Raw genomic sequence first — 22,195 nt, forward strand, 5'->3', positions numbered from 1 at the left:
CAGGTTCCCTAGAAACAGACTCTGAGACGGAGATGTACATGCTGAAGGTCGACTGGGGAGTGAGCTTGGGAATAACAGTGACAGGGGAGTGAAGGAAGCAGGATGGGCAGGGGAAGGACTGTCAAGGCAGTTGCAACAAAGGTTTCAGCCAAATCTAAGGAAAGCTCTGGAGATGGGATGGTCCTTCAGAGTTACCCTGAATTTTGGAGCAAGAGGGTTAGACCTTTGTACTTCCAAATGGACCAGTGATTGTATATGGCCTGCCCTCTGGAGGAGTATAATCTTGGCTTGCCATCTGCTGAAGACAGTTTATAGAGAGGGAATCAGCTATGAGCCCTCAGCAGCCAGCACTCCTGGCAGTTGGGAGAATGAGTATGTCTTTCCTGAAGTGGGAGATCCACAGCATCTACTACAAATAGCAACTTTACTGAAACACAATTTTAAAAAATTTCTCTGAGTTCAAAGATTGTCTATTTTTTTAACGATTTTATTTTTAAGTAATCTCTACATCCAATGTAGGGCTTGAACTTACAACCCCATGATCAAGAGTCGCATGCCCTGCCAACTGAACCAGCCAGGCCCCAAAGACTGTCTATTTTTTTTTCAAAAAAATTTATTTCCATATAATTGACACACAATGTTACGTTAGTTGCAGGTGTACAACATAGGGATTCCACTTCTGTATACACTATGTCATGCTTACCACAAGTGTAGCTACCATCTGTCACCATACAACCCTTTTACATTATCATTGGCTATATTCCCTATGTTGTGCCTTTTATTCCCATGATTTATTCATTCCGTGACTTGAAGCCTGTATCCTCCGCTCCCTTCACCCATTTTGCCCATTTCCCCCAACCCTGAAGTAGAATTTTTAACTCCCCAACTTTTCCCCCTCAAAATTGCATGGATGCTATTACTTGCTTTCTGAAATTTAATGGTGCAGGGAGAAATATGAGGCTGATCATATTCTTATTTTTTTCTAGGTAACCTGTTTTGTCCATCCAGACACATTTTTCCTTATTTCTCAAAATTCAAAACTTGCACCAGAATATGTCAGACATGAGTGTGTCTATTCATTAATCATGCTTTGTACTCCGCAATTGAAAACGGTTTTCTTCTGTTGTACCACCAACTACTGCACTATTTCTTTTGTTTCTTCTTCAGGAACACTGATTTTCTTCGTGAATGTAGGTTTCCATGCTCTTGTCTTCATATCTACCTGCTCTTTCTTTGACATCATCTTTTATCTATTTTTTCTATCTTCAGAGAATGTTTTGCAAATCCGTTCTCATTGCTGATTTACTTTCCTGCGGTGTTAAATCTGTTCTTTCCTCATTGGGTTGTGAATTTAAATTTCATTATTACATTTCTATATCTCTCGATGTCTTTCTCTCACTCAGCCATGCCCCTCTCCATCTGAGCCTGTATCTCGTGCAGTCTTTTGTCATCTCAGCTGATTTCACCATTTTCCTTCTAGTTACAGTCTATACTTTTTCTTGAGAACAACCAATGCTCTATTTATAAAAGTTGCCTTTATAACATGTAGCACAGGTTCAAGAAAGTGTGATTATCTCATGCACTTTCAGGCTAATATTTCCCTTCCCTGATATAATAAAATCTTTTTGTTAGGATCCACTTTTTAATTTGATTAATTTCCACTTGTCACTAAATGGTGAGGTTCAATCCAGGCTCAGTGTCAATTCTGCTTATTTGCTCTCCTGTCCAACAGAGTGCTAAAAGCATCCTCCTTTGTGATATCTAGCTGAATGACAACTGATATACGTAGCTCCTAACAAATATCTGGGATCCTGCGACCATTAATCCATTGCACCTCTCCTAACCAAGAAGGGATTTTCTCCTGCTCCTTTTGAATTTACATTATAAAGACAAATTGATTCCTGGATAAGTAGAAGCATTTTAGGATTTTGTGGTTCTTTTTTTAATGTGTGTATTTATTTATTTAATTTGTGTATTTTGCTAAAATATCATGTAAAACCCCATAGATTCTAGCAGGCATAACCCTGTTGCATCTATTCCAGCTTGAGTTCAGAAGACAATTTACCACCATCTTGGTATTGAACAATGGTTATGTTCCATTTCTAGGGACTAAACTCTTCAAAAGATTTTTTTTTCTTTAAGAGGCACTCTATGGGGGTGGAACAACAGCGCTAGCCTGCTTGTGTGCATGCCCATATTGGCTGCTACCTTGTTTCCTGGTTCGAGGTGGTTCCATGTCTCTGAGATAGGGTGGGGAATACTTAGTGGCAACTGGCAGACTTTTTTTTCTTTCTCCTTTATATTTTTAGTGTTCAGATCCACAGGTTAGTGTGTGCCTGAGCCTCCAGTAGTATGCTGGTCCTTTGACTATTTTCTTTAAGCTCTGATTCCTCATCTTCCCTTGCTCTGCTCTGTATTACAGGGGGCAGGCCCTTACAGACTGGGTTTCCCACACTTCCATGTCAACTGGCTTCCAGCTGGGCACTGATGGCAGATTGGGATATGGGAGGAAATGAGAAACCATGTATTTCTTTTTCTGTTAGTCTGTCTGTCTTTCTCTCTCTGCCTCAGGCAGGGGCTGTGGCCCCTTCGCTGCAGCCTCTTCAGAGCCCCAGCTTTCAGTAGACAGCTCCATCCACTTTCACCTTGTAGATCCCTTTCTGATTCTAGCCCTCACCCGATGGCCCTTTCCTAAGAATGGGAGCAGCTTCTTGCTTTTCCAGTCGCTGAATTGCCTCACTCTTGTGTTTTGCTTCTCTGTTTTTCCATCAACTACATAACCAATTCCCTTTTCATCTTTCCTTTTGGAAAACCTAGCAATGTTTCTGTGTTCTTGACTTAGGCCTGATGAACACATTGAATTTCTCAAACTGTTGCTTTTGTTTAATAGAAATCACTTCTAGAGTCTGGGAGTCCTGAATTTCCAGTGTTGTTGCAAACTTACAGACCTCTCCATGTTTTTTCTTTGTGAGTATTTCAATGGAGAAAGTATAGGAGGCAAATACAAAACCATTAGCTAATACCTATCATAATACATTTGTCTCTGGCTGCACTATTAAGTATAATTTTATTATATCCTGAGGCTGTTTTTCTTTGTAGGAACCCATCTCCAATTACAAGGTGAAAACCATTGAGAAACAAAACTTTGAGTCATTATTTCATCTGAAAGCTAGTTTCATAATGTTTCTGTGAGACTGTGGACACTCTGCTATGAAGACTTGGTAGCAGAGAGGGCAAGGAATTTTTAAGGAAGCAATACCCTAAGAAGTGACACTGTAGTTAATCAGAATTTGCCAGGAATTATTCTCATTTAAGGCACAATATGCATGATTAAACATGTTTATTCTGGAGACATTTGGCTTGGTGTTTGTAGAGTTTAGGGATCCTTAAGACCACCCTCACATCTGACACCAGTTTCAAGTTTGGGGTCCCCAAGAACACCTCAGGTTCAATAATTTACTAGGACTGAAAGAACTTACTGAAAGCCACTAAACACACAGTTACAGTGTATTACTGTTAAAAGGTAGAGGTTAAAATCAGCCAAGGGAAAAGACACAGGGGGCAAAGCCCAGGAAAGTTCCAAGTGTGAAGCTTCCAGTTGTCTTCTCCCAGTGGAGTCATAAACATCATTAATTTTTCTTGGCAACAATGTGTGATGACACACCAAAATATTGCCAATCAAGGACACTCACCCAAGCCCTGCTGTCCAGAGCTTTGGCTGAAGCTAAGTCACAAAAGCATGGTTGACTCCTGACACATGGCTAGCCTTTAGTGTCCAGCCCATCTGGAGGTCAAGCTGATACTACATGTCCAAAATCTCTACTGTAAGCCATGTTGTTAGACTATCTAGAGTGACTTGAGGCCCCCAAGTGAACAAAGACATTTTCATCAAGCAAGACATTCCAAGAGCTCACCTCCCAGGAGCTGAGGGCAAAGGCCAGACCTCTGGTTGAGTAAGGTTAATTTTTTACTGCTCAGTGTCCAAAAACCCAGAACTAAGCTAGAGTTCTTAACTTTCAGGTGGACTAGATAGGGAGTTTTATGGCCCAGCCTGGAAGTAGCCTGCTTCACTCTGCACATTTTTCATTGGTCATAGAACTTGATCATGTGGATTCTACCTAACCTCAAAAGGGGCTGGGAAATGTAGTGTAGCTGTGTATAGGAGGACACGAACATAGGCTAGTAGCTCTGTCACAATGGTCCTTTCTAGCTCCTGTTCTTGGGAACAATATAGTGCAGGGCTTCGGTGACCCGCAAGTTTAGATTTTGAACTAACAGTTCAAAAATTTTATAGGGATGATGGAATTTAAACTTACTAAGTTACAGGTGTCAGTTAATGGGAAGGGGACCAGTAGACTATATAGTATGAGGCCCATAGATGGCCTGTGATTTGTAGTTGATGCAAAGCCAAACTTCCAGTGTGATTTTGTGCCTCATCAAATATAAATACTGATAAGTGATTTCTGATTGGAGTCTCGTGTTGAATGTTTGTGTTTTTTTCTCCTCAGAAGATTAAAATAAACATTGGAAATAAGGAAATAAGTTAGATGATTGAACTATGGACTCTGGTCCATTAATCCCATATAACATTACTACAAGAATAAATTGTAGGCTAAGTGCTTATTGAGTGCTGGAATTCTATCCTGATTCTCAGAAAGTAGTAGGAAGTGCTCTTTCACTTGAAAAACAGAGAAAAACTGCAAAACAATGTAATTTCGAATTTATCAAGTCTTATTTAGGCCCTTTATCCTACGGTGAAAGTGTTGCTACTAGAAATTGGCAGGAACATTCTCCAAGGGATGCACGAACGTTTTCTAAGGTTGAACAGAGTAGCCATTCTTGCTTTCAAGATCTCTCTCTCTATATATATAATGTATTGATAGAGATGTAAATGTCCAACACATGAGGAATGCGTGTTCTCAGAAGAGCAAAAAGAATCTTTATGAACAATTGCATTGGAGTTCACAACTCAAATGCACAGAGAACTACTTGGTCTATATTTGGTTTCTTAGTAACCTCTACATTCTCTTCCACAGGATGACAAAATGACAGGATAAGGGGACCACTGACATGGTATCATTTGGGAAGGCACAAAGGATACTGACTTTCCTTCAATTATTGATCTCTAGTGGAGCTCCATTTTTCTCTCCATTTTTCACCCTCCAAATATACATATACGGACAAGGAAGTCAAGGACATTGACTGAGGTGGAGGGTGCAGGGGACTCTCTATTTCTCCTTCCACTTTGGACATGTGATGGTCTGGGAACAGTTCCCCCAGAGCGTCTTCCTCCTCTATGGCCAGCAGCCTTGTGAGGGAGCAATTATATAAACTCTGGTCTGGGTCTTAACAGGACATAGTCTTTCTTTTTTCTCACTTGTTTTTCATCTGTGAGGTAGGTTGCCCTTCACCTTTGGAATGGTAATATACTTCCCTCAACAATTTTAAATTTCTTACTTAAAGCTCATCATGAGAAGTGTTAGTGTTTATTTCTCTCCTCTTTACTTTATCCAGTTGGTTATTCCTGGGTTTGGAGAGAACATCTGGACCTCACCTCCACATGCACCAGATGCTACTGGACCTCTGTTCTGCTAAAATAACTAGGAGAGCTGGTAGTCAGTAAATGTGATGCTGTAACAGATCATTTTTAAAGTCTCAAAGGCTTAACTAAATTAAATCAGATTTCTCTCTGTCATGGTATCATAGTCTAATACAGTCAGTAAGGGGACAAATTTCTTGACATGACCATTCATGAACCTGTGTCTCTTTCATCTTTTAATGCTTTGTGTTTCCATTATATTCAGTATTTTGCCTGTAATATTTCCAGAGAAGGGAGGGAGACTGGGATAGATAAGGAGTTTCATGGCCAGGCCCGGAAATAGTCTGCTTCACTCTGCACATTTTCCATTGGTCTCAGAACTAGGTCAACCTAACCTCCAAAGGGGCTGAGGAAGGTAGTTTAACTGTGTATAGGAGGACATGAACATAAGCTAGTGGCTCTGTCACAATAGTCCTTTCTAGTTCCGGTTCTTGGGGACAATATAGTACAGAGTTCATGCGACCTGGAGGTCACCCTAGCGCTGGACAATTGTGGTGTCCACTGTAGCATTTGAGAGTTTGGCTGCTCTAGAGCACATGGACCAGAGTAATGACATTTTTATGGTCATTTTGTTGAATATTTTTACAATGTGTTTTTGTAGTACATTGCTCAACATTTTAAAATAAATGTGTAACAGGGGCACCTGGGTGGCTCAGTCGTTAAGCATCTGCCTTCGGCTCAGGTCATGATCCCAGCATCCTGGGATCGAGCCCCGCATCGGGCTCCCTGCTCCGCAGGAAGCCTGCTTCTCTCTCCCGCTCCCCCTGCTTGTGTTTCCTCTCTCGCTGTGTCTCTCCCTGTCAAATAAATAAATAAAATCTTTAAAAAAATAAAATAAAATAAAATAAAATAAAATAAATGCGTAACAATTACAAATAGCATCAAGAGGCAGTTAAGGCACAGAGGACACATAATATCCTGCACATCAGATACCCTGAGTCCCATTAGATGAGCATCATAGGGCTAAACTTTGAATTATGCAAACCTTGTGTTCTGTTGTGTTCTGTTCTGTCCAAGATTTTGGGGGGTAGGCTAGGAGAGTGGGCCTTGCACCATCTTCAGTGGATAGCCAGGTAGCATGGCAGTTACATGTGAGATGTCTACCAGCAAGGGACTTATATAGTAATGGTAGAAAGACAGGGGTTGAAGAAAGGTTGCTGTCCAGGGAAGATGGCAACATGGGCCAGAATGGTTTTGGTAGCTGGGATCAGGGACAGAAGAGAAACAGTTGGTCCCATGCAACAGTTAGGAGACCCATCTTGGTTACCCAGTGAACTACCTTCATGTAGTTTAATGAAACAATCATTGCCCGGGAGAGTTAAGTTTGCTTTGTTGGTGTATACTTTCTTTAATCCCTCAGAGCAGTAGTTTGGAATCATATTTGCCAAGTTTCTGATACTCTTTCTGTTAAGAGGTGGAGTCTGATTTCCCTGTCCTTGAGTATGGGCTGGCCTGAGTGACTTGATTCTAATGAGCAGAATGTGACAAAAGCAGTGCTGTATGTGACTTCCCAGACTAAATCATAAAAGTCTTTCCCTTGGCTGTCTGCTTCTCTTGAGAGCTTTGCTTTTAGAAACCAGGTGCCACACTATGAGAAAGCTCAGGCCACACAGAGACGCAACATGTAGACACGTGGCTGACAGCCCCAACTGAGGTCTCAGCTGACAGCAAGCATCAACAGGCAGAAACCTGAGTAAGGAAGCCTTCCAGATAACTCTAGCTCCAGCCACCATCAGACTGTAACCACAAGAAATACCCCAAGTGAGAGCCACCTAGCTGAGCCCAGTCAGTCCCCAAAAATGTGAAAGATAAGAATGATAATAATAAAATAGCTGTTGGGATTTTTTAAAATTTATTTATTTGAGAGAGAGAGAGAGAAATGGAGCAGCGGGGGGGGGGAGGGGCAGAGGGAGAGAGAGAAGCACACTCCCCGCTGAGCAGGAAGCCCGACGCGAAACTTGATCCCAGGAGTCCGGGATTGTGACCTGAGCCAAAGGCAGACGCTTAACCGCTTAACCCGCTGAGCGACCCAGGCGCTCTAGCTGCTGGTTTTTTAATGCAACTAAGTTTATTATGCAGCTATGGATAACTAAACCAGGAGGCAATGTTACGGAAAACCCATTCTCATTTTCCTCGAATTCCTCTGTGCCTCCCAGGTGCTTTACGCTATAGTGTTTGAAAGAGTGGAGTATTGGGAGCGTGGGGCACGGAGGACACAGCGATGCAGACTGCCTGGTTCTTGAAGCCCAGCTCTGCAGCCCGTGGCTGTGCCAAGGAGCGAGGGAAAGCTTTCTCCTGCAGTCTCCCGAAGTAACGCCACCAAGCAAATAATATTGGAGCTGCAAAATGTATGTTCCTTGGGTCTCTTGTAAAATGGGAAGGGATAAAAGCATCTTCGGAAAACTTTGATATTTTAATTCTCTTGCAATCAGCAATCTAAGTAAAAACATGTGCTTAGCAGCGCAAATGTAGGCTGGGGACATGGGTTGTAAGCACCCCTAATTCCGCCCGAAGGTAGATGGCTGCCCTTCAGCCACTTAGTCTCTCTGGAAGTTTTCTTGTCATCTGCATGATATAGATAACTTACCTACCTTGCGGAATTCTTTTAAGAATCAATTGAGATAACGTATGTAATTCAGTGAGCCCAAGGCTTGACAACACCCAGTACATATACAGTAAGTATTAGCCAATTTTATTATACAAAGTGTCACCGTTTATCCACAGCATCTTACTCTGAAGAAATACCACTGTTTTGCTGTAGTTAACAATCTATGTCTGATAGCCACACACCGCCCCCCCCCAATTTGGTGATGATTCAGCAGTGCTTGTGACACCTGGTTACAGCTCAGCTAAATGCTAGCTGGATACACTTGAACAATTCCTTCAAGCTGCAGTGTTTCCCCATCTATACAATGGAGGTGATAACAGCCACGATCCAGCATGGCCACAAAAGTTGAATGGGGCTATTTGGGACTAAGGCCACCCCAAGGTCAGGAAGAGGGACAGTTGTGTCTTTTCCCAGCAGTGTCATTTGCATTTTCTTTGTTTGTAACCTCTAAGGAAGTTATGGGAAACACAGTTATTAGGAAAACAAAATACCCAGTCAACTTTTTTCTTTACGTGTGACTGGTGTCTTCTATTTTGCTCCCAGTGCTTACAAGTGGTGTGGATGGGATGCCACACAGGCTCATCACAGTGACAGAGAACCACCTACCATCGACAACAGAGCCAGTATGGAATAGAGTCGCCACACGGAAATGGCAAGGCTCCAGAGCTGGTGCCATTTTCCTACTCTTCTTAGCAGCCTGGGATTGAGCCTCTGAGAAAGGGTATCAGCGCTGGAGTCACAGGTAAATCTAATATCACTTCACTGAGACTAATTCAGGGGTCTTTAATTCTTCCCTGAGTTTAAAAAAATAATAATATTTTTCTCTCCTCCCTTCTCCTGTCGGGTAGAAGTAGGCGATTATATAGCGACTCATTGAATATTTTTGACGAGGGCCTATTGCTGTAGCTACACAACCCAATTAAATCTATAACTGAATTTGTAGAGTCTCAGTTTCCGGTAGATTCTTCTTCAGATGGAGCATTTTCCCCTATTTGCTCCCAGTAAACACCACCCCCACCCTCCTCTCCATCCCTTGTAGTAGAATTGTCCTGTAAAGGAATGACAACTACGCTTTGTTTTTATTTACATTAACTATTCTCTATTTTCCTGAGTATTCGTCAACCTGATAAATACTTGAAATTGTCAATATTGATTCAGAATCTGAATTGAGTATATGTTATATTTCAATATATACTTTAAGAATGTGTTAATATTTAAGAACCCAGACCTTCGGATTATATCTCAATTTGGCAGAAGTAATACTACTCTGTCTCAATATTTGGAATGAATTTAACATACATTTTTTTCCCTCTCTACAGCCAGTTTTTGCAGTAAAGAATTGAATTTCATATCAAGGCACAATACAAAAATAGAGAAGGGGATTTGTAAATACTAATTATTCAAATCCAAATCCATATATTCCTGTTTTTCTTACTGATTTTAATACTGTCAGCATTCAGGCAAATTGGTTTCTTTCTCGACATTTTTTTCAGGAGCATATTAACTTGTGTTAGATTACAAAAAAAATGAGAAATTCAGTAACAATAAGAAAAAACCACTGAAATGAGAGAAAAGTAGGTGTTTGAGGAGGAGAACCATTTCATACATTTTCTACCAAAAAATGCTGTTCTCTCTTTAGACCTTCATCACTTTCTTGTGCAAAGCTGTGGAACCTTAGTAACATACCAATTTCTAGTTACCATCTATTGATCTACGATTCAAGAAACAAAAATTACGGTTGAATGCATGTTGATTTCTTTGAGTCATTTTGACTTTGTTAATAATTAGGGTCCAGAAATTACCTACCTTGTGGCCTTTTGCATTTTCTAAAATAAACACAGAGAAAGTAACGCTTGAGTAAAGATATTATTCTCAAGTTTTAAATCTTGGCACAACCCACTGAGAAGAACTTGTTGTCACATAGCCAAATCATACTCCACACACTCTACCTCTAAGGAAAGCTTCAGCAATTTGCCTAGGTAAACAACAGAAATGCACGCCCATGCTCATGCCCTTGGTGGTGCAAAACTGTTCTTATTAAATATTGAGTGGATTTGGAAGAATGTTTATAAAATATGTATAAGGCAAAATAATAATATAAGGAACACACATGTACCCCCTTCAACCAGTTTCAGAACAAGGATAATATCTATGAGACCCTCTGTGAGATTCATTCTGATCTCAACCCCATTGCCTCTCCCTTTGGAGGCAACTCCTTGATTTTTGTTTTTAATTGAAATATAGTTGACACACAACGGTATGGTAGTTTCGGGTGTACAACATTAACAACTCCATACGTTACGGCTACCATGTGTCACCTTACAGCCCTCTTACAATATCACTGACTCTATTCTCTATGCTACACCTTTCATCCCCTTGACTTACTCATTCCCTAACTGGAAACCTGCACCTCCCACTCCCCTTCACCCATTTTGCCCCTTGATTTTTTTTTTAATCGTTTATCACATGCATTTATATTCCTAAAAATAAAATCATTAAATTTCCATGTTTTTTTTTTTAAACTTTATGCTTTGAACATACTGTCTGTACACATTCTTTTTCCACTTTTTTTTTGGCAGAGCATTATGTTTCAGAGATTCATACACACTGTTCCCTGCAACTACATTTCATCCGTTTCTACTGCTAAGCACTGTTCTGTAGCATGGGTATGCCACAACGTTATTGCTCCATCCTACTGTTGATCTCCATGTGTGGGGGAGGGTTCCAGTTTTACAAAATTATCAACCATGCTCAGTACAAACACGAACATTTTTGTAAATGCATCCTAAGATGGACATGCCTAATTTCTCTAGGACATACCTTTAAAGTCATCAATTTCTGGCCCACAGGGTATGCACATTTTAGCTTTTCAAAAACTGATTAATTTCTTTCTAAAGTAATTGTAAAAAATCTATTACATTCCCCACCCCCCCACCAGTCAGTGTAGGATATTGTCCATGTTTTTAATTTTTGCCAGCTGGTCAGTATATCATAGTATCTATCTTTTGTAGTTTGAATTAGTTTCTCCCTGGTTCCTAATAAAAATTGCTACTTCATGTAGTTAATTGTCACTCGTATTTCTTCTTCTATGAAGTGTGCCTTTAAGATTTTTCTTTCTCTCTCTTTTTTAAAATTGGGATATTTGTCTTTTCATTATTGATTTGTAAGGAAGAGTTCTTTATATAGTCTAGATACGAATTTTGGGTTACTCGTATTTGTTTCAAAAATCTTCTCCCCATGTGTGACTTTTCATTATTTTGAACTTCTTCTAGAAGGTCTCAGACATGACATAGTCAAGTTTATCAATATTTATCTTTATTATTTATATTTTTGTGTCTTTAAGAATAATTTTCTCCTTAACAATGCTAAAAAGCACAATCTCTTATATTTTCTTCTAAAAGTATTATTAGTAACTATTCAAAGTTAAGTCCTGGGGCACCTGGGTGGCACAGTCAGTTGAGCATCTGACTCTTGGTTTCAGCTCAGGTCATGATCTCAGGGTTGTGAAATCAAGCCCCATGTCTGGCTCCATGCTCAGCAGGGAGTCTGCTTGAAGATTCTCTCCCTCTGCCCCTCTCAACACTCCTTCTCTCTCTCTCAAATAAATAAGTAAATCTTAAAAAAAAACCAGTTAAGTCTTAAGTCCCACTTAATTGATTGTTGTGTTTGCTATGAAACAAGAACCCTATATAATTTTTTTCCATTTACATAACTAAATGTCACATCGCCATTTATTGAACTATCTCTCCCTTCTCCACAGATTTTCAGTAAAAGCTTTGTCATATACCAAGCTTCCATATATACATTAGATGCTTTCTGGGACCTCTATTTTCATCCATTGGTCAATTTGGCTATCTCTAGGCCAATACTTTGTTGTCTTATTAATATAGCTTCATAATAACTCTTGATTTCAGGTAAGGCAAGGCTCTCAACTTCTTAAGCCTTGGATATTCTTGGCAATATGAAATTCCACATATATTTTAGGATAAGTTTGTCAAGATTATAAAAAAATCATTTTGGCATTTGATTGGAATTTCATTGCATCCGTGTAGATCAATTTCAGTAGTTAAGGCTTAGAATCTCCCTGGATGTTCTGCTGTTGCTGTGTCCCGTGTAATTTTATGTAAAGTTCTGTCATTATAATTCAGGTGTAAATATTTTCTAATTTCTATTAATATTTCTTCTTTGATCTGTGTGATATTTAGTTGTTTATTTCTTAAGTCTACAATGCTTAGTTTTTAAAAAATTATCTTTATGACATTGATTTCTAACTTAATTGTTTTGTGGTCAGAGAAGACAGTCTATGAGATCTTTTTCCAAATTTATTGAGACTTGCTTTATATTCCAGTACATGGTAAATTAAAAAAAAAAAGTCTATTACATATGTGTTTGAAATTGACTTTGTAAAGAATTTAACCCAGACCAAAAGGTTGTGATAAAAATTTTAGCTACTTATAGGACTGTTAAGTTTTTCAATTTCCCCCTGGGTTAGTTTTAATGAGATATTAGTAATTTCATCACATCTGTATTCTAGTTCATATTTTTCTTAACAGATATTCCTAATCTGCTGCTAAACCCATTCATTGAGTTTTAAATTTTCAGTTATATTTCTGCCACTTTGAAATGCTTTAATTTTTTTTATCTTGTTTGTTTGCAGGTGTATTGTTCTTTATTCATATTTTATCTCCTTCTTTTATATCTTTAAACATATTGAACCTATTTAGAAAACCTACAGTGTTTCTAGTAATTCAATATCTGCATCATTCTGGGTCCAATTCTGTGCTCTATTATTTTTGCTGCTTTGCACTCACCATGTTTGATGTTTTACTCCTTTTGACTATGAATTCATATTTTTGGGAACTTGATCTAAGAGAATCCTTTGAGGTAAAGGTAGAAGCTCAGTTTGTTCAAAGGAGATTTTGCATTCTGTCCAGTACCTGGGGCATGTTTAGACCAGGACCACTTTAATACATCTCCTTAGGTTTTATTGGATCACCCCAAGTGTGTGAATTCCAGCTGCAATCTACATGAGAAATAACCTATTGTTACATATATTCAGAAGGAAGATTCCCGCCCTCCATTCATTACCAAATTTTAATATCAACGTTTCTTTTCTTTTCCTTGTAGGAAGAAGTCTAATTCACTTTTATTTTGAAGGTGTAGCCTTTTGAGTTCCAGCATTATGCATGTATGCAGGCATAAGATTGATCTTCTATTAGACTCTCTGCTCTGGGTAGGCTCAGAGCTTTGTATCCTATCCCCCACGCCCATGAGGCCAGGACATCTGAAGCTCAAATTCACCTGGTTTGGCAAACATTCTCAAGATCAAAGCTAGATTAAAGTTTCCTTCGCCTCTCTGAGTTTCTGCTTTAATTTAATTTTCAGCTCTGAGCGATGGTTACTAATTTGAAAGCTCGTTGATACATGAAAAATAATTAGGTGTTTCATCAAACAGGGTTTTTTAGTTATATTTAGTGAGTTAGGATTTTTTTTAAGGTATGTAGCCTGCTATACCGCTGTGTAGAAAAGTGATTTTCACATGTTTTCGTCTTCAGACTCCCTCAATGATAAATATTTTGCTTTAGTTTTTTTTTTAAAGCTTTATTTCTTTCAGGCAACTTTGTAAAATGTTAGCAATTTTTGTTGTTTTAAACTGTAAAACACTAAAAAGGATCTAAGTCTTATATTTGATCTGTACAAGTGGAAAAGTACATTTTGTAAGAATAAAGAAATGTTCTCCTGATAATTGAAATTCAATGATTATTAAGATTAAGGAAAAGCATAAGTAGTGGGAGTATTATATGCCATATTATTTTTTTAAAGGTAAGTATCTCTTTTTTTTTTTTTTTTTAGATTTTATTATTATTTATTTATTTGATAGAGAGTGACATAGCGAGAGAGGGAACACAGCAGGGGGGAGTGGGAGAGGGAGAAGCAGGCTTCCCACAGAGCAGGGAGCCCAATGCGGGGCTTGATCCTAGGGTCCTGGGATCATGACCTGAGCTGAAGGCAGACGCTTAATGACTGAGCCACCCAGGCGGCCCTATGCCACATTATTTTAAAAAAATTGTCTTACCCCTTCCCTGTTAAGTGTATCATCTAACTCCACTCATTGTCATATGACTTGCCAGACCTCCTGTGGGAACAATGTGCATCCCCAATTCACTCTTGGTTGGATAGGGGGAAATTTGAACCTCTTTCTTTTTGAACATTCAACTCATCAAATTATTGAGGACCTGTCATACTGAAAAGACTCTGCTAGGTGTCGTGGGAGATATAAGGATGAATGAAGTTTCTTCTCTGCCCTAGAGTAGCTAACAATGACATGGAAAAGACAGATGCATTCATCAAAAACTAAAATGCAAGGTAAACAGTAATGAGTGCTCCAGGAGGCCAAGAGAGTCTAGGGGAAAGAAGCATAAATTCTATCAGGCAACATTGACAGTGGTATACTGGTAAATGCTTGACAACTGTCCCTATAGGGATAAAGCCCTGATTTGTATCATTTGCCAATTTTCATGGTATCCATATTTTCACCATGGCCAATTTCAAACTGCCAATATGATGTCAGTCAGCTCAAACATTTCTGAAAATATAACAATTGGTTTTTGCAAGCTGGTACAAGGTGGCTCTACCCCTTGTGTTGGGGATAGCTTCTTGTAGTGGGACTGAGGTATATCTTAAAGAAAAGCTAATATTCTGGTATATGAATAGGGAGAGGTATTCCAGACAGAGGGAAAATCCTAGAAAAGGCAGACATGTGGGAAAATCTAAGATCTATTTAAATAATCCTTGGAATGCCGGTATGGATGGCTATAGTATCTATAGTATACATGGTGGAAAGAAAGGGTAAGAGGGGCCACTAAACGATGGCTGGGAGCTGCTTTGGTTGGTCCTTGCCTCACAAACAGATTCACTGAAATGATAAGATACATGAAAATTTCATGCTCTATGCCTTTGCCACAATTGTTTTTAATGTATAAAGGGTAATAAAACCAATGACAATGTACCCACCATTCAATCTAAGAAATTAAACATTACTAATACAGTACACACACACACATATATAAACCCTTTCTTCTTTACATACATATATAAGTAGTTATAGCTCTATATTAATAATTTATATATATAAGTAATATATAGTATTGCTTATATATATTTAAACTTGATGAAAAAGATTTCACAGGAAAACTGTATGTTGTGTTTATACTTGTGAAATTTACTTTGCTTTTCTCATTTATATTTTATTTGTTTTAGTCTTTCATGTTGATATTTGTAGTTCCAATTCATTTATTCTCATTGCTGTATAGTATTCTATTATATACATAGAACATACTTTTTTTGGTCAGCATTTAGGTTGTTCCCATTTTTTGGTTATTATAAATATTTCTGCTAAGAACATTTTGTACATGTCTCCTTTTAGATATGAGCTAGACTCTCCCTGGGGCAAATAACTAAGGCTGCAACATTATGTGTGTTTGTTTTCAATTTTACTAGTTACTACCAAGTTATTTTCCACAGGTGTTGGTATTATGACCTTTCCACCAGTCTCTGTTGCTCTATATTGGTATTAACCTTTGATATTGTCAGACTTTTAATTTTTTTCAATGATACTGGAGTGAATGGTATCTCATTATGATCATATGCACATTCTTTGATGTGAAGTTGAGCATCTATTCATTTATGCCATTTTTTACTCTTCTGTAAATTTTCTGTTCATGTAATTCACCTAGTATTGTTTTTTATCTATTAATGTGTTTGTTAATAAATGTAAAACATCTCTTTCTCAATCCCTCTGTCGATATCTCCCAAGATACTGAAAGAGCCCCATAAAACTGTTTAGAAACTTCTCGCTCATCCACTACTCACTGTGCATGAATGGATCTCATTACACTTAGTATGCTAAAAACATTGAGAATTGAGCTAACAGATAGACCTCTGTGCAGATCCCAGACTGACCACTGTGTGGTACACATACAGGACAGATCTGAATAGTACTGCAAAGTCTTTGGAAGCTGAACTGATCTGAAACCAGAGTCCATGGAAGATGGGTTGGAAGTTGCAGCTTCAATCTAAGCAGGTCAAGTGCCTGCTAAAAAAAAATTTTTTTTCATAGAATATAAACAAAACCAGAGTCTCATGATCTAATATTCAAAATGGCCAGGGTACATTCTAAACTTACGTGACATATAAAGACTCACTAAAGTCTCAACTCACATGGGAAACTATAGTCAACAGATGCCAATATTGAGGTGACATAGATCTTGGAATGATCTGACAAAGACTTTAAAGAATCTATTCTAAAAATGTTTGGATGAGTAATCATGGACACTCTTGAAACAAAAGTTAAATTACAAAGTATCAGCAAAGAAAGAGAAGATATAAATAACAAAATGGAAATTTAGAGTGACTGAAACAAACAAAAAAAACCTCACTGGGTGGACTCAATAGTAGAACGGAAATGACAGAGCAAAGAGTCACAAACTTGAAGACAGACCAATAGGAATTAACTAATCTAGACAGTAGAGAGAAAAATGATAGAATATAGCTAACAGAGCCATAGGGACTGGAGGTGGGGGGACAACAATGAAAGATCTAGTCTGCATGTTACTGAAATCCCAGAAGGAAAAGAGAAAGAGTGAGATACCGAAAAAAATTCTTGAAATACATAATGACTGAGAATTGCCAAAGATCGAATATTCAAGAAGCTAAGTGAACCTAAAATAGAGTAAACCCAATGAAATCCATGCTCAGACATAGCATTATAAAAGTGATGAAAACGAAAGACAAAGAAAAAAATCTTCCAAAAAAAAAAGAGGACACATCACCTATAGGAGAATAATAATGCAAGTATCTGTGGATTTCTCATCTGAAACCACTGAATGAAGAAGTGGCACAACATTTTTCAAGCACTGAAAGAAACAGCGGCCAACCTAAAATTCCGCATCCAGTAACAATACCATATAGGAACAAGTGAAATTAAAACAGATGAAGGAAAATTAAGAGAATGTATACAGATCTACCCAGAAATCATTTCTAAAGGAAATTCTACAGACAGAATGGAGGGAAACTTGGAACCTCCGGAATGATGGAAGAGCAACAGAAATGGCAAATATTTGGCTAAATACAGTAGACGATCTCCCGTTGAGTTCTTTGCAATATGTTTAATGGTTGTAAGCAAAAACTGTAACATTGTATGATGGAGAATTCAATGTAGGTAGGTTTAATCTATATATTGTAGTACCCAGGGAGGAGGATAAAGGGACCTACATGGACTTAAGGTTTCTATATTCCTATTAAAGTTCTAAAACATTGATTCTAAGTAGACTGTGAAAAGTTAAGTATGTATATTGTAGTCACCAGAGCAGCCACCAGACAAATTATATGAAGAGATGTAGTCAAAATCACAATCAATATGTTGTAATGGAATACAAAAAAATTGGTCAAATAACTAAAAAAAAAAAAAGTAGGCAGGTAAAGAGGAAACAGAGAGAACAAACAGAAAAAATACATAAAATGGTAGACCTAAATCCAAACATGTTGATAATTAGATAAAATGTAAATGATCTAAACATGTTCATTAAAAGAGGTTTTAGAAATGAATTTTTAAAGAAATGACCCATATGCTGTCTACAAGAAACTCATTTCAAATCTGACATAATAGATTAAAAGTTAAGGGATGGAGAAAAATATATCACACAAACATTAGTCAAAAAAACCTGGAGTGACTACATTAATATCAGATAAAGTAGACTTTAGCACAAAGAAGATGCTAGAAATAAGAGAGATAGTAGGTTTACAAAAAAGACACAATTCTAAGCAGGTACTTCTTTAGAAACAGAACTGCAAAATACACGAAGTAAAAATTTATAGAACCAAAAGAAAAAGTCAGGAAATATGCAATTACACTTGAAAATTTCAACACTGTTCTTCAGTAATAGAAGGAGTCAACAGAAAATCAACAAAAATATTGACCAATGCTATCAACCAACTGGATCTAACTGGCATTTAGAGAACACTCCCATCAACAACATAATACACATTTGTTTCAAGTGCACATGGAATATTCACCAAGATAGATCATATCCTGGGCATAAAACAAACCTTAACAAATATCAAAGAATGGAAATCTTACCAGGTATGATCTGTGTCTATAGGGAATTAAATTAAAAATTAATAACAGAAGGCTAACAAGAATTTCTCCAAATGCTTGGAAATTAAACAATATACTTATAAATAATCCAGGAATCAAAGAGTAAGTCTCAGGGAAATTAGAAAATATTTTGAATTGAATGAATATGATAATACAATGTATCAAAATTTATGGGACACAGCTAAATCTGTGCTTGCAGGGAAATTTATCCCATTAAATGCATATATTAGAGAAATACCTGTCCTAAAATATAACATTATTAAATTTCACAATGCTATGAGTGCAAAGACGATCTTTAAAAATTTCAAAGGAAAAAAATAGATTGTGTGCTAACATAAAGGACTGGAGTCAGAATGGCCTTAGATTTCTCCAGAGTAAAAGTGGAAACTAAAAGCCACTGAGCAATTTGCTCTAAATTTTGAGGAAAAATTATTTCTAAGTTGGGGTTCTTTGTTCTTGGAGTTTCAGCCCAATTATCAATCAAAATTAAAGATAAAATTAATACCATTTAGGACACTGAAGTTCTCCAGAATGGTTCCTGTACATCTTTCTAAGAAAGCTCCTAGAAAGTGTGCCTAAACCAAATGAGGGATGGGGAGCCCGGGTGGCTTAGTCAATTAAGCATCCGACTCTTGGTTTTGGCTCAGGTCCTGATCTCAGGATGGTGGGATTGAGCCCCAGGTCGGGCTCCATGTTCAGTGGGGAGTCTGCTTGAGGATTCTCTCTCTCCCTCTCCCTCTGTCCCTCCCCCCATTCATGTTCTCTCTCTCTCTCTCTTTCAAATAAATAAATAAATTTTTAAACCAAATGAGGGAATAAGCCAATAAGGAGAAAAAACTTGGGGTCTATGTGTCAGAGGAGCTAGCATAGCTGAGGGACAAAGGACATTCTCAGGATTATGGAGAGAGGGCATATTAATGATGACAGCAATGCAGCACAGCTGAACAGCACACAACGAGGAATTAATGAAAAAGATAGAGGTCTTCAAGTAATGTCCCTTTCCACTGCCCCTTCGGAGAAACGAACTGATATATTTGACTGAATTGGGAGGAATTTCACAGTTTTAGCGGTGGGTGTGCAAAGAATTATTGATAGGTAAACAGAAAGCTAAACAAAGGAACAAATGTGATAATTATATTCCAGGCAACACAAAGGTGTGCAAGAAAGGAAATATGATTATCATATACAAGTGGCTTAGCTCTGAATAATACATATTCAGTTATGATAACGTAAACTCTGAATATTCAATTTGTCAAAAATGGAATATCACTCTGTTAACAGAATAGGCAGAGGCACAGAAGGGGTTGTGTAAGAATATGAAGTTCTAAGTTTTGATCACAAGAATTCATATACGGTGTTTGAAAATGGAAAAATTAATACATAGCAGCATTGTATGTTGTTTAGAAATCTGAAAATAAAGACAAAAAAAAAAAAAATCACAGCCAGAAGATTTGAGTTGTTCCCTCCGGAGAGAGAGAATCACATGTGGAAGGAAATAGTCAGGCTGTTCAATTATAAACTCTTAGTAATATTTTACTTTTTCAGATATGTGTATTACTGTGATATAAATAAAAAGAGTGCTCAGTGCTAAAATATAATTACAGCTCTTTCTAGCAAATAGTAACACTAGTAATAGTAGTAGCCAATCTTTATATAGGACCTACAGTGTGGCAGGGCCCACGCTAAGAGCTTTTTATCCATTATTTTATGTAATTCTGACAGGCCCCATTTGAAGCAGATACCATTTTTCAGAAAATGACATTATGGTTTAGAGAGGTTTTGTGAATTATCCAAAGCTGGTATAGTTGGCAGGTGCCTTTGCGAAGATAAGAATCTTAGCCTCCTGACTACAGGGCCCTGGTTTCTAACTGCATTGACATTTTATGGTTTTTCCAGCCTAAGGCACCATCTCTCCCCAGCTGAGCCCCAGTCCGAAAATATAGGTGGTGGCATCAAAACTGCCATGCTTGGACATGTGAATATAATATGGGAAGATGATTTTTCTCTTTTGTTCTCACCATGCCGGTGCCCCCTCCCCCTTTATCTTAAAAGCAAAGAATTGTAGCCACAAATCAAAAACTACTTTCACAGCTTCAAGATTCTTTTAGTCTTTGGCTTCTATCACTGTGCTACTTGTTATACATATTTAAACAACAAAAAATGATGTAAAATTTCCTTTCTAGAACTCTTTAAAGCGTCAACATAGATTAGACGGCAGATAGTAAATTTCTTTTAGGATTTTAGTAGGACAGAAAAAGAAGTTTATACATACATACTCTTGCCTTTTAAAAAGTAAGTTTGACATTGGGTATATTTAAAGTTCTAAAAATACCTCTCACGAAGCAACTTTTCTTTGCCCTATCACAGCTTTCCATCGTTGGCCAGCGCATTCTGGAAAACATCCCAAATATTTGAGTCTGTTCTTCATCTCAATTCCCTGTCTGCTTATTCAAGATGAGAATCCAGGGACAGAAATAACTCAGGAAAATAGCAGGGGAAAAGCATTTATCAGCAGGAAGCTAAGGAAAGCACATTCATGGATCAATCTCTTTTAAGTCAGCAAAAATGAAATTTCTCTCTCCACTGCCACAGACCAAGCATAGTTTAAACTTTTGAGGAGATGTCAAAATGATTTCTCTATATAAATAACAGCCTCTATGCTAACTATGTTGGTCACCATTCTCAGACACAATACTGATATTAAAACTGATGTTAAAATGGACAGTCCAGGTCTTTTCTATTAAAAAGCTGAATAAAGGGGGTGCCTGGGTGGCTCAGTCGGTTAAGCGTCTGCCTTTGGCTCAGGTCATGATCCCTGAGCCCCAGGATCGAGCCCCATGTCCGGCTTCTACTTAGCTGGGAGTCTGCTTCTCCCTCTCCCTCTGCCCCTCCCCGCTGCTCGTGCTCACTCTCTCTCGCTCTCTCTCAAATAAATAAATTAAAAAAATCTTTAAAAAAAGGAATATAAAAAAACCCTGAATAAAGACTCATTATTTCTAGGGACCGAGATTATCATCATCAACACCATGAAAATACGGATTTTAGTCATCTTTAGAGATTTTCTGCCTCAGGGGCTTCCAAAGTGCTCCTCATGGGTAGCGAGAATGGCAAATATGGGAGAGAGGTTTCCCACATGCCACAGTTGAGAGAACTTCACTGTCAAGTTTTTCTGCTTTGCCCACCAACCAAAGATCACCGGGAACCGTTTTAGTTAATAAACAGGTTTATTATCATTGCAGCAAGGGCGGGGGGGCGGGGACTGCACACTGCAGAAAAACATTGGAGATTCTGTGAAAGAGAAAATGGACAAGGGGGAGTGGTTGGCTTATTACAGGATTGAGGCTTGTGTTAGGGTGTTTTTTGTTTTTGTTGTTGTTGTTGTTGTTGTTGTTTGTGGGAGGGTTCAGGAAGCAAGGGTCTGTTTTGAATCGACTGCTGTCAGGAATCTGGGGCAATTCGATGGTTGGGTATCTTAATTTTTCTTTAAGAGGTAGGAGGAAGAGAATGGGGCTAGAGTATTCACTGAAGAAGCACTTGTCACTCATGCTGACCGAGAAAGTGGTTGTGGTAGCGTTTGGTCATTCTGTGATTGCCCAATGTCTCTGTTAATATGTCTGTTCAGGCATCGTTATGAAGTATGAGGTGGTGTTTCTATTATTTTGTTCCATCACAGTCATGGGGGGGGTCCTTGTCTGAGGTTAATATCCCGCAATATTGTTTTTGTCCAGCAGAAGAACACCATGCCTTAACTGGAAGTAACTAGGCCAGCTACCAGGCATCAACTGTCAAGATTTCTCTATTTTTGGGGAACAGCTTTATTGAGATATAATTG

The 22,195-nt window shown here is 38.2% G+C and overlaps 1 long non-coding RNA gene across 1 annotated transcript in view; it reads left to right on the forward strand.

The window, feature by feature from the left end:
* The window catches only part of LOC118538964 (uncharacterized), a 198,514-nt gene that overhangs the window by 134,958 nt on the left and 41,361 nt on the right, over positions 1-22,195 (forward strand). Inside the window, exon 3 of the long non-coding RNA XR_013444623.1 lies at positions 8,751-8,949. This is a non-coding gene — a long non-coding RNA (uncharacterized LOC118538964). The remainder of the gene's footprint in view (positions 1-8,750; positions 8,950-22,195) is intronic.

This window comes from Halichoerus grypus, chromosome X (genome assembly GCF_964656455.1).
Source record: "Halichoerus grypus chromosome X, mHalGry1.hap1.1, whole genome shotgun sequence".
Classification (NCBI taxonomy): domain Eukaryota; kingdom Metazoa; phylum Chordata; class Mammalia; order Carnivora; family Phocidae; genus Halichoerus; species Halichoerus grypus.